The following is a 12,533-nucleotide window of genomic DNA, read 5'->3' as shown; positions in this document are numbered from 1 at the left end:
TTAAAATTACAAAAAAATGTGGTATCTTTATTCTAGAACAGTTAAAAAAAATGCCCTTAAACACCAATGAGTTAATAATGGCTATTATTTGGGGGCATATTCTGCAAAGTTTTTTTCTCGAGTGTAATATACTAATATATTGTATTTAAAAACAAACATTGTAGAGGCACCTAGGTGGCTCAGTCAGTTAATCATCGACTCTTGGTTTCGGTTCAGGTCATCAAGTTGCAGTTTGTGAGTTCAAAGCCCTCATCAGGCTCCGTATGGACAGTGCAGAGCCTGAGGGATTCTCTCTGCTCCACTGGCTCACTCTATCACTCCCTCTCAAAATAAACTTAAAAATTGTTATTCGATTAAAACAACAAAGATCTTACTGTAAAGTCACTCAACATTCATGTCCTAGGGCCTATTCCAAATGCAAAGTTTCAGGCCCCACCCTCACACCTGCGGATTCAGAATCTGCATTTTGAAAACCACCAGGTGAGTCACGGACCCAATAAATTCAATGCCCTAAGAAACTGATTCTTCAGATTAGAAGGAAGGAAACAACCTATACTAAGTGCCTGTGGGCCAAGCATTGTGCCACTGGAATAGGATTATGTTTCTTTTAATCACACAATGATCCCAGTTTCATACCCACTATATTAATATATAGGTGAGGAACCTGAGACTCAAGGAAATACCTTGCCCACAATCCACAGCCCGTTAGGGGGAGGGCCAGGATTGGACCCCAAGGACCCCAACACCTCTCGATCTGCCCTTCCTGCATTCATGTGGGGAGCTCAAAGGAGGTGGAGAACCACAGAGTCAATGTGGAAGATGGTTCAGGGGACCTTTAGGAATGGAGCTTACAACTGATGTCAGAAACAGAGTCATTTCTATTTTATACATTCAAACTTTTAATAAGCTACATTAGGGCACAAGAGATGTGGGATCCATAATGTTGTCTGTCAGAAATTACATTTATTTAACCTCTTTTAATTAAGGATGTGTAGCATCCTTAGGAGGTTTGCCCAAAAAATGCTGAAATGGCAGCTTTGGATTCGTCACATTCCTCATCTGTAATAAAAGTGCACACAGAAATTAGTCTCAGGGCAACTGCTAAGCCCTCAGTCAGCTAAAAAGCAATGGAGGCTCTGAATCAACACTGAAAAATGTCCATCTTTTCAAAACAAGGAAAGACTGAACTATATTCAAATCAAGTCAGAAAAAAAAAAATAGGACTTTCAGGATGGTTTTTATCAGATGTTGTCAGATTCCAGTAAGGGATAACCCAAAATGCACAGAAGGGGTGGAAAAGGCCATTGGAGACCAGCAGGATACAGACAGCATGCACTCTATACATCTTTGTTCTGTTCCAGGTTTTATTCCTTTCACCCCAAAAGGGACCTGGCACATAGCAAACATTCAGTCAACTGTTAATAAATGATTATTAAATATATCCAGCATGGTTCCAGGAAAAGGGGTGTCTGCGAACAATTCTGGGGGTCATGGGTGGCTAGGGCGGGCTTGTAGCAGCAGTTCCCCACCAGCTCCCTTCCATCCAGACCATGCCCTGTGGTATGTACCTGGCTTGTAATATTTGCCTTCAAGAGTCTCCTCACTACCAAGTCCACAAAAGGTTGGAAACCCCTGATACAATAAAACAAGATGCATCAAGAAAGAAAAGGATCTTAACTCTTACTGTTAGCTGGGGAACCTTGAGCAAGTCCCTTCCCTTCCCTGGGCCCCAGTTTCACCCTTCACAGAATAGTTCGAGTTTAGTTCCATTATTTTGAAAGGTCCTTCCAGTTCTAGCATAGTTTTAGTTCATCATTTTAATTATCATCCAAGTTCATTTTTTCTTTCTTCTTCGTATTTGTCTCATTTGCTTCATTTTCTTTACAACAAGCCTTTATTTTTTTGCAGGAAGACGTATTTTCAAAGACATATAAATTAAACTAAAAAAATCCCTCCCAAGTATGCCCTGCATTTGCATTGCTTTTAACCAAAGCTAGCGGAGATGTTTTTCTACGTTCTCGCCTGGGGAGAACAGAATTTAAAGTCATGCTGTAGGGAGAGCTGGAGCCTTCAAAAGCAAGTAATGCTTAATCTGTTCTATTTCTGAAGCACAAAATAAAACCAAACAAAAAAGAGAAATAAGCTACCGCTTCGCCAGTGCCAAGTTCCCTCATGCATAAATAGAGATCCATCCAGAAAAACAGCCTTCTCAGTCGGGTGGGACAAATCCTTGTGTGCTTTTGTGGAAAATTCCCCATACTGGCATCAAGGACATGGTCTATAGCTGCTGCCAGCTATGTGCAGAAAACCACCACACAAGTTTGGAGATGCCATGCTCTCTGCCAGGGCAAGTGAAAGAAAAAGCTTCCCCATCCCTTGATCCCAAGGAGTAAGGACAGCTGACAGTTCCTGAGCCGACTCCAAGACCATACTGAGAAAACCCTGTTTGTCAGAGGTCTGATTTTAGACCTTGTGTCTCCATTTTTTGTGTGTGCTTTTTACTGGCCCACCAATGCCCTCTCTAACCTCATTTTGCCCACAATGAATTTGAGCGCTTAGTGCTGCTTCCTCATGGACTTAGGGCTGTCCTCTCTCCTTTTTCCTAATACCTCATGAGGCACAGAGCCACAGTCATTGCCAAGTATAATCATATGGCTTCCTGCAACATCTCTCCCAGGTCGTTAGACTTTAACGGGAACCTAAGAATCAGTTTCTACTTATGGAATTTCTGATTTTGGGGAGACTGGTGCAGGGAAAGCTCCTGGACCCATGTGAAATCAGACATCATACCTCTATCACTCAAAGTCCAAGACTGGGACTCTTTCTCCTCTTTATCTACATAATCTCTCTAGGAAAGCCCGCCCAAACCCCTGGCTTTAAATACCACATCTATTTTAAGGTCTTCTAGATCTCTCCTGGCAATCCATACTCATCATCGAATCTCTACTTGTCACTTCTGGCTGGTAATCTAATAAGAATTACTAGATTGCCCTCATCTTGAAGGGCAAGAGTTCTCTCTGCATTTCTTTTTAACGCTATACAGATCTAACACCCTATTACTCAACCAAAAAAAAAAAAAAACTCCAAGTTATCTTTGTTTTTTTTTTCCCCCTTTATGTCCCACAATCAATTCAATGGTAGACGAAACTATCTTGCCAAGAATCCCAACAACACTTTCTCTCCTTCTCCATTACCCCTAACCTAACCTGAGCCATCATTTGTTGCCCATTGTCATACCCCCCTTACTGATCTCCCTAAAATCCATTTCCCACAGAGCAGCCAGTTCAAAGTTTTTTTTTTAATTTTCTTCTAATGTTTATTTTTATTTTTGAGAGACAGAGTGCAAAGAGGGGAGGAGAAGAGAATGAGGGAGACACAGAGTCAGTAGCAGGCTCCAAGCTCTGAGGGGTCAGCACGGAGCCTCATGCGGGGCTTGAACCCATGAACCGTCAGATTGTGACCTGAGCCGAAGTTGGACATTCAACCAACTGAGCCACCCAGGCACCCCCAAAGTTTTTTTTTTTTTTTTTTAAACAGAGACTCAACCAAGTCACTCTTTCCTACTTAAAACCTTTTAGGACTTCCATCACACTTAGAAGCAAATTCAAACTTCCTGCCCTAGCTTACAAAGTCCTACATGATCTGATGCCTGAGCAGACCTCCTTCTGCTCCCATCTTACCCACCATTATGTACCATCACTGGCCTTTTTCCCCTCTACTTCACACCCATCAAGCTGGTTCCTGCTTTGCAGACTTCAAGTGCAGCTCATCACTCTTCTGACATGTTCCTCCCCAGGAACACTTTCCTGGTTTACTCATTTGTTGGCTTAAGTCTAAGAGTGATATTAAAATGCAAAACCCAAGATCTTCCCCATTGTTCACATAGTTTCTCTCTCTCACACTGCATCACACACGATGGGCTCTCAGTTGATACGTATTGAATGAATGGATGGATGGTCTTGACTCATCCCTTTAGTAGACACATTGATTTGGGTAGGGACCCCAACCTCAGGGTGCTTGGGAACCTCTTTCTCATCTTGAAGGGCAAGAATTCTTCTCTCTGCATTTTTTTTAATGCTATACAGATGTAACATTAAAGACACTTTGAAAATATGAAAAGGCAACCCGTAATACCATCATCATAGCAAATCGGTTCTGTTCACACACAAATTATTTCCTTTCACTTTTTATTCACAAGCATATGTAGCTTTCACATAATTATCACCAAAGGTTGTACACTGTTTTACTGGGTTGCTTTTCTTTTTTTTTTTTAATTTTTTTTCCCACGTTTTTATTTATTTTTGGGACAGAGAGAGAGACAGATCATGAACGGGGGAGGGAGGGGCAGAGAGAGAGGGAGACACAGAATCGGAAACAGGCTCCAGGCTCCGAGCCATCAGCCCAGAGCCTGACACGGGGCTCGAACTCACGGACCGCGAGATCGTGACCTGGCTGAAGTCGGACGCTTAACCGACTGTGCCACCCAGGCGCCCCATGGGTTGCTTTTCATACTTACTATTCTAAATATTTTCTAGGCTACTGCGTACTTTTGTAATATTAATGATAGCTAACATTTCGGAGTTTATTTGCCAGGCATAGTTCAAAGCATGGGTATTGTCTTGTCTTACCTGCACAGTAACTGAAAGGAAGGCAGTATTATTTCCATTTTGTAGATTCCCCCTCTAGACTAGGCCTTACATATGTACAATGCATTTATCAACCAATTTCAGTAAGAGATTTTTGTCAAGAATGACCAGCTACAACATATATCCATCAATAACAGAATGCATGAATCAAAGATGATGCGTCTGGTCTGTATAGATTTTATTGTTTTTAAAAAGAATTACTCAGAAACATGTAAGATAGGTTTGAAACATCTAAGAAAAATATAAAAATAAAAATAAGAACATTTAAGAGAAAGAAGAAGGATCCCATTAATACTTATTTTAAAAAGTCATGTGCAGGGGCGCCTGGGTGGCTTGGTCGGTTAAGCGTCCGACTTTGGCTGAGGTCATGATCTCACGGTCTGGGAGTTCGAGCTCCGCGTCGGGCTCTGGGCTGACAGCTCATAGCCTGGAGCCTGTTTCGGATTCTGTGTCTCCCTCTCTCTCTGACCCTCCCCAGTTCATGCTCTGTCTCTCCCTGTCTCAAAAATAAATAAACATTAAAAAAAAAAGTCATGTGCAGTGAAGTAAAGGAAGACCACATATTGCTTAATTCCATTTACAATGAAATATTCAGACAACACAAATTCACAATGATGGAAATGTTATTCATGGTTGCCAGACATGGCTCAATTTGTGAACACACTAAAAGCCACTGTTACGTGGGTTGTATTACAAGGAAGAATAGATTTAAGAAGTAAATGAAGCAGTGGTGTAACACATACATATGGATTTAAATATAAAGAAAAGGGATAAAAGGATGCACAGAACATGGTTCATTGAAGAGGAAGGAAGTGGAGGCAGGGAGAGGAAATCTCAGTGTCTCCCCCTATAGTTCTAGGTCATTTGAATCATAGGCTGGGAATAATTCACGATTAAAATGTTTTGATTACTTCTTTCATTTACAATAATCCACTGTGTAATAAATAACAAAAACTTTAAAATTCAAGTCAAATAACTAAAATAAACATGGATTTTTGTCAGCCCACCCGGCTATTAAAATGAAGAGAAATTATACAAATAAGAGGATTTAAGGGTCATGTTTCTCCTCCCTTGATCATTTGGCTTCAGAGACCAAGTATTTTCTCCATGGTTTTAACAGACTACTACATTAAAAATATCCACACAGGGACACCTGGATGGCTCAGTTAGTTGAGCGTCAGACTCCAGTTCAGGTCATGATGTCCTGGTTCCTGAGTTTGAGCCCCACATCAGGGTCACCACTGTAAGCCTGTCAGCACAGAGCCAGCTTCAGATCCTGTGCCTCCCTCTCCATGCCCCTCCCTGACTTACACTTTCCCCAAAATAACTTTTTTTTTTTTTTTAAATATCCACATATACAAGATGCCTGGGTGGCTCAGTCAGTTAAGTGTCCCAACTCTTCATTTCAGCTCAGGTCATTATCTTGGGATTCTTTCTTTCTCTATCTGCCCCTTCCCTGCTTGCACACACATGCTCCTCTCTCTCTCACAATAAATTTACTTAAAGTTTTTTTTAATATCCACACACAGGTGCTGACAGCTCTCAAATAATCACACTAAATAAAGCTTTATTTTCCTACTTTTATCTCACCCAAAAGTACAAAATGACAAAGTAGATAGAGGCTCTCTACTTAGAAGAACCAACGTAATCTAGAGACAAACTATTATAATAAATAAGAGAGCTTAACAATTCTGCTGATACATGATTGACCTACAAAGATCAATAGTATTAGTCAACATCATCAATGACCAATTCGAGAATATAAGATACGCAACAAAAATAGAAGGTAACTTAGGAATTAAGCTAAGCAGTAAAAACTCAATACCCCTCTAGAAAACAATTTTAAAATCTAATGAAGGTCATTAAAGATGTTCAGAATACATGGAACTTCCGACAGATTTTTACGTGGAAAATTTTCCATCACTAATCTGTCAATTTCCAACTTTCAACTTCAACATTTTGAGCAAGACATAGTATTTACTTCAAAATTTACATCAAACAAAAATGTATAGGTCTATGTGTGGCTCAGTCAACTTTAAAACAAAAACTAAAAAGCTGGCAAGCAGATGCTAAGACACACTCTAAAGCCATAATAATAAAATAAACCAATGGAGCAGAGTAAATCTCTTAGAAACACTTATGTGTATATGAATACCTCGTATGTGACAAAATGCAAGTAAGTAAGAAAAGAATTGTTTAAGGGAAGGTAATGGGAAAATTTGTTCACTACATGAAGAAAAATCAAACTATAAAAACGTCATAACGCTATATAAAAAGCAAGACTCTTGATAGGCTTGAGATATAAAAGCAACAAAACTATAGTGTTAACTGAAAAAAGTTTGTTGGACTTCATAAACAAAATAAAGTAACAAAAGCATATATGGGGAACCTGACTGGCTCAGTCGTTAGAGAATGTGGCTCTTGATCTTTGGGTCCCGAGTTCAAACACTATGTTGGGAGTAGAGATTAAGTAAACTTAAAAAAAATAAAAAATAAAAAGCATATATTATGAGGGGAAGGAGGGGAAAGGTGACTGATCCAGTTCGGTCACATTTAAGAATTTCTGTTTCTGGGTGGGCCCAAGATAAGCGTAACACCTAAATAAGAATCACTCTACAATTTTTTCAAACAAGCTAAACAGATTAACTGGAAAAACAAATAAAACCACAGAAAACCCAACACTTCAGCCTAACTACCAGACTAAGAGCACTAGCTCCCCCAGCAAGCATTTGTGGAGAGTGAGAGAAGCCCAAGAAAACTGGGGAAGGAGAGAGAAGGGGATACTGGCCTTGTACATGGAAGGCAAGGAGAAACTGAAGAAAGAGGCAGGTACAGGCCACTCGTCATGCGTAGGTAGAAAATTTAACAAACAAGATAACTTACCTAGGCAGCTTCTCACAAACACTGCAAAACTAGAAATCATCCACACGTACCTCCCCCATCTTAAGAGTTTATATAGAGGCCTTAATTGGATTCAGCAGATGTTCTCAAGAGCTCACTGCTCTCTCAACGCTTTGCCCTGGAAAACCGCTTCAGCTGTGGAAGAGGTGGGAGGAAGGGAGGAACCTCTGATTGCCTGGGTTCCAGCCCAAAGGTCAACCAAAGGTCATATCCTCTTGAAGTTCTCCTCCAACAGGGGTGTAGTTGCCTAAGATTGATTAAAATCATCTCTGGAAAGAGAAAGTCCATACTAATTGTGACAAAACTCAGTAAGAAGAAGTCATTTGTCACAAATTTTTGTCACAACTGGCTGGCTCAGTCAGAAAAACATGTGACTCTGGATCTCAGGGTTTTGAGTTCAAGCCCCACGTTTGGTGTAGAGATTACTTAAATAAAAATTAACAACAACAACAACAAAAGAATGACTACAGAAAAGAGATGTAAAGGTGTCCAGGAGCCCAGATGGCAACCTCAGGAAGACACAACATCTCAAGGGAAAAGAAACACGTTAGAGTCTGGGATGGTGAGAAAAAAAGCAAGCTTGTGAAGGAAATTTGGTATCCTACAAGACAAAAACAAATTTTCAAATTGGGAAATACCCAGCAACTTTCCTGCTATGATAGATACAGATAGACAGACAGAAAGATCATCAATAGATAGAAAGATATCCATTACTGATGCATAGGGGCACTTGTACCCCAATGTTTATAGCAGCACTCTCAACAATAGCCGAATTATGGAAAGAGCCTAAATGTCCATCAACTGATGAATGGATAAAGAAATTGTGGTTTATATACACAATGGAGCACTACGTGGCAATGAGAAAGAATGAAATATGGCCCTTTGTAGCAACGTGGATGGAACTGGAGAGTGTGATGCTAAGTGAAATAAGCCATACAGGGAAAGACAGATACCAAATGTGTTCACTCTTACGTGGATCCTGAGAAACTTAACAGAAACCCATGGGGGAGGGGTAGGAAAAAAAAAAAAAGAGGCTAGAGTGGGAGAGAGCCAAAGCATAAGAGAGTCTTAAAAACTGAGAACAAACTGAGGGTTGATGGGGGGTGGGTGATGGGTATTGAGGAGGACACCTTTCGGGATGAGCACTGGGTGTTGTATGGAAACCAATTTGACAATAAATTTCATATATTGAAAAAAAAAAAAGATATCCATTAAAGATGCTGCATTTCACTTCACAAACATAAGAGGAAGTTCCCAAAATAAACAACTTGCAATCTTCCCAAATTGCCAATCTGATCCACAAAATAGAGACTCCAAGAGAGTCTACATTTATACAAATTTGGAAAAATAAAACTGAAATTTAAAATTGAGACATTGGGGCGCCTGGGTGGCGCAGTCGGTTGAGCGTCCGACTTCAGCCAGGTCACGATCTCGCGCTCCGTGAGTTCGAGCCCCGCGTCGGGCTCTGGGCTGATGGCTCAGAGCCTGGAGCCTGTTTCCGATTCTGTGTCTCCCTCTCTCTCTGCCCCTCCCCCGTTCATGCTCTGTCTCTCTTTCTGTCCCCAAAATAAATAAACGTTGAAAAAAAAAATTAAAAAAAAAAAAAAAATTGAGACATTGAAACCGGTGAACATTCTCCCATACCACCCTCAAAACAACAGCAAAGCAAAAGAAACTATATAGCACAATACTCCAAACCAAATCCAGTATTTTCAAGCAATCATTGGAGAATATGAAAAACACCTGAATCAGATTATCAAAATCTAAGGAACCAGACGGACATAAAACAGGAAGAATAAAGTAAAAGCTGATAAATTGAAATAGAATAAGAAGAAAAAAATTCATCTCAAAATAAAAAAGAAAACTGCAAGTTGCCCTAGGAAGTTTATAATTGGATGAACATTTAATAAAAGGAAAGGAAATGGAAAAACAACCAAGATAATAACCATAAGATAAAAACATTTTAAAAAGATCAAAAAGAGGGTAGTTTAAATGGAAGATAAGCAAAGGAGATCCAATTACACATAAAAACAAAACAATGGAATAAAATTAATATTTTAAAATGTAATCCATGAAAAGTTTTGAGAAATTTTAGAAAATCGAAATCCACATACTAAACAGGCCCACCAGGTACCTGGGAAAATTTACCCAGAATGATCAACCCTCAGAAATGAGACCTGAGAGAAATTTAAAACAAAACAAAACAAAACAAAACAAAACAAAAAAACTCAGGTCTCTAGTCAGGCAAAAGTACTAGAAATTTTAAATTTTAAAATAGCAAGAAAATTCAGCTAGAATCTGACTTCCCAAGAGCCACATACAAAACAAGGCAGGAACCAAGCAACATTTGCAAGAAACTCAAGGGGGAAACATGTGAACCAAGGATTTTATATCCAGCTAAGCTGTTCTTCAATATGAAGGCCATAAACAAAAAGTAACTTAAAAAAAAAATCTTTACACATGTAAGAACTTGGGAAATACTGTAGCAATGAGTTCTTGAAGAAACTGCCAAGGGATGCATTTCATCCAAGTTATGACTGAGGAAATTTAGGCAAAAGGAGCAACAGGATTTAATACATCTAGTTTTAGATGTAAGGTTTAAAAAATAGAGGCAAGAGTAGAATAATATAAAATGCTATAGACTCTGATGAAGGAAATATGAGTAAATGAGAGGTGAAAGAGAATGGAGAAGGCATGTAAAACACAGAATCAATTCATTGATGTTGCATAGAAGCAGTTCTCAAATTTTTTGATCTCTGAAATCCTTTACACTTCTCAAATTTTTGAGAACTTCAGAAGGTTTTTGTTTATTAAATTGTATATATCAATATTTTCCATATTAGCAATTAAACCTGAGAGATTATTTACTTAAAAATAACAAGAGGGGCGCCTGGTTGGCTCCGTCGGTTGAGCATCTGGGTCAGCTCAGGTCATGATCTCATGGTCTGTGAGTTCGAGCCCTGTGTTGGGCTCTGTGCTGACAGCTTGGAGCCTGGACCCTGTTTTGGATTCCGTGTCTCCCTCTCCCTCTGCCCCTTCCCCACTCACGATCCGTCTCTCTCTCTCTCAAAAATAAATAAACAATGGGCGCCTGGGTGGCGCAGTCGGTTGAGCGTCCGACTTCAGCCAGGTCACGATCTCGCGCTCCGTGAGTTCGAGCCCCGCGTCAGGCTCTGGGCTGATAGCTCAGAGCCTGGAGCCTGTTTCCGATTCTGTGTCTCCCTCTCTCTCTGCCCCTCCCCCGTTCATGCTCTGTCTCTCTCTATCCCAAAAATAAATAAACGTTGAAAAAAAAAAAATTTTAAAAAAATAAATAAATAAATAAATAAACATTAAAAAAAATTTTTTTAAATAACTAGAATAAATCTATCACGTGGTAACATAAATAACATTTTTAGAAAAATGATACTTTTCCAAAAAAAATATAGTGACAAAAGTGGCATCATCTACATTTTTGAAAATCCCTCTTAGGTGTGGCTTAAGATAGCTGGATTGTCATAGTGTTTCCCATATTTCATTAGCCATCACAGTGATAACATCATCACATATCAGGCAGCCTCTGGAAAATTTTCATATGAATTCATCAGAAAATGTGAATGGAAAAGCAAAATGATGTCTCAGTATTATTATGAAAATGGCTTGACTCACAAACTCCCTGAAAGGATTTCAGAGGCCTCAGTGGACCACAGCTTGAAAACATTTATTGTGCAGATAAAAGGGAGGAGTCAAAGGATACATTAGAAGCTGATAAATCTGGGGGCGCCTGGGTGGCGCAGTCGGTTGAGCGTCCGACTTCAGCCAGGTCACGATCTCGCGGTCCGTGAGTTTGAGCCCCGCGTCGGGCTCTGGGCTGATGGCTCAGAGCCTGGAGCCTGTTTCCGATTCTGTGTCTCCCTCTCTCTCTGCCCCTCCCCCGTTCATGCTCTGTCTCTCTCTGTCCCCAAAATAAATAAACGTTGAAAAAAAAAAAAAAAATTTAAAAAAAAAAAAAAAGAAGCTGATAAATCTGGGGTACCTGGCTGGCTCAATCAAAAGAGTGTGGGAGTCTTGATCTTGGGGTTGTGATTTCAAGCCCCATGTCGTGTGTAGAGATTACTTAAAAAATAAAATCTTAAAAAAAAAAGAAACTGACAAGTCAGGTAATGAAAGTTAAGAAAACAGTGGAGAAGGGCATTAAAAAGGTGTTTAAGGGGCACGTAAGTGGCTCAGTCAGTTAGGCATCCAACTTTAGCTCAGGTCAAAATCTCACTCTTGAGAGTTTGAGCCTAGCACAGAGACTGCTTCAGTCTTCTGTCTCCTCTCTCTGCCCCTCCCCTGCTCATTCTCTCTATCTCTCTCTCAAAATAAATAAAATAAATAATCTAAAAAAAAAAGGTGTTTAAGTAAAAAGGTTATCACTGAAATACCTACTCCTAATGGCAAAAGAAACTAAATATTAAAAAGCAAAGCAAACATGTAAGGTAGAGAAACAGAAAATATGATAAAATCATATGGTAATTATAACTGAAATAAAATGATAGAATAGAGAATATAACAAGCATATCAACAAATGTGAATTGGCTTAATTCATCTTTCAAAATAAAAATGACTCACAAAGAAATATCAAATCTGTGATGCATACAAAAGTTACACCTGAGAAACAGTGAATCAGAAGGGCTAAATGCAAAGGGATAAATACAGACATAACAGGCAAAGGAAATCAATAAGAAAACACTGTTTGCCATGCTGATATCAAAGTAGAGTGCAAGCCAAAGACAAATTAATGAAACTAAAGGACCTCTGTTAATACTAAAAGCTGTAATTCAAAAGGGAGATATAACATCTACAAATATCTATATACCAAATAACACAGCAACCATCTTTATAAAGCAGAAACTACAGGAGAAGCAAGTAGAAATAAATAAACAAAATCACACCAATAATGTACTTGAGTAAACTATTCTCATCATAAAACAGGTCAAGGGGACAAAAAATTAATGAAGCTAT

At 39.3% G+C, this 12,533-nt stretch overlaps 1 protein-coding gene and 1 long non-coding RNA gene across 2 annotated transcripts in view; both read right to left on the bottom strand.

The window, feature by feature from the left end:
* Nucleotides 1-12,533, bottom strand: part of PRELID2 (PRELI domain containing 2) — a 189,231-nt gene that overhangs the window by 86,658 nt on the left and 90,040 nt on the right. The gene's annotated exons all lie outside the window — the stretch shown is intronic.
* On the bottom strand, nucleotides 4,808-8,565 carry LOC147584393 (uncharacterized). Its single transcript, XR_015249287.1, has 2 exons — nucleotides 5,164-8,565; nucleotides 4,808-4,940 (listed from the first exon to the last, which is right to left on the bottom strand). It is a non-coding gene; the product is annotated as an uncharacterized LOC147584393 (long non-coding RNA).

The sequence above is a fragment of the Puma concolor genome, chromosome A1 (genome assembly GCF_028749965.1).
Source record: "Puma concolor isolate L17-30 chromosome A1, mPumCon1.1.hap2, whole genome shotgun sequence".
Classification (NCBI taxonomy): Eukaryota; Metazoa; Chordata; class Mammalia; order Carnivora; family Felidae; genus Puma; species Puma concolor.
The sequence above is the reverse complement of the archived record's forward strand: the minus strand, read 5'-3'. Positions and strand labels throughout refer to the sequence as shown.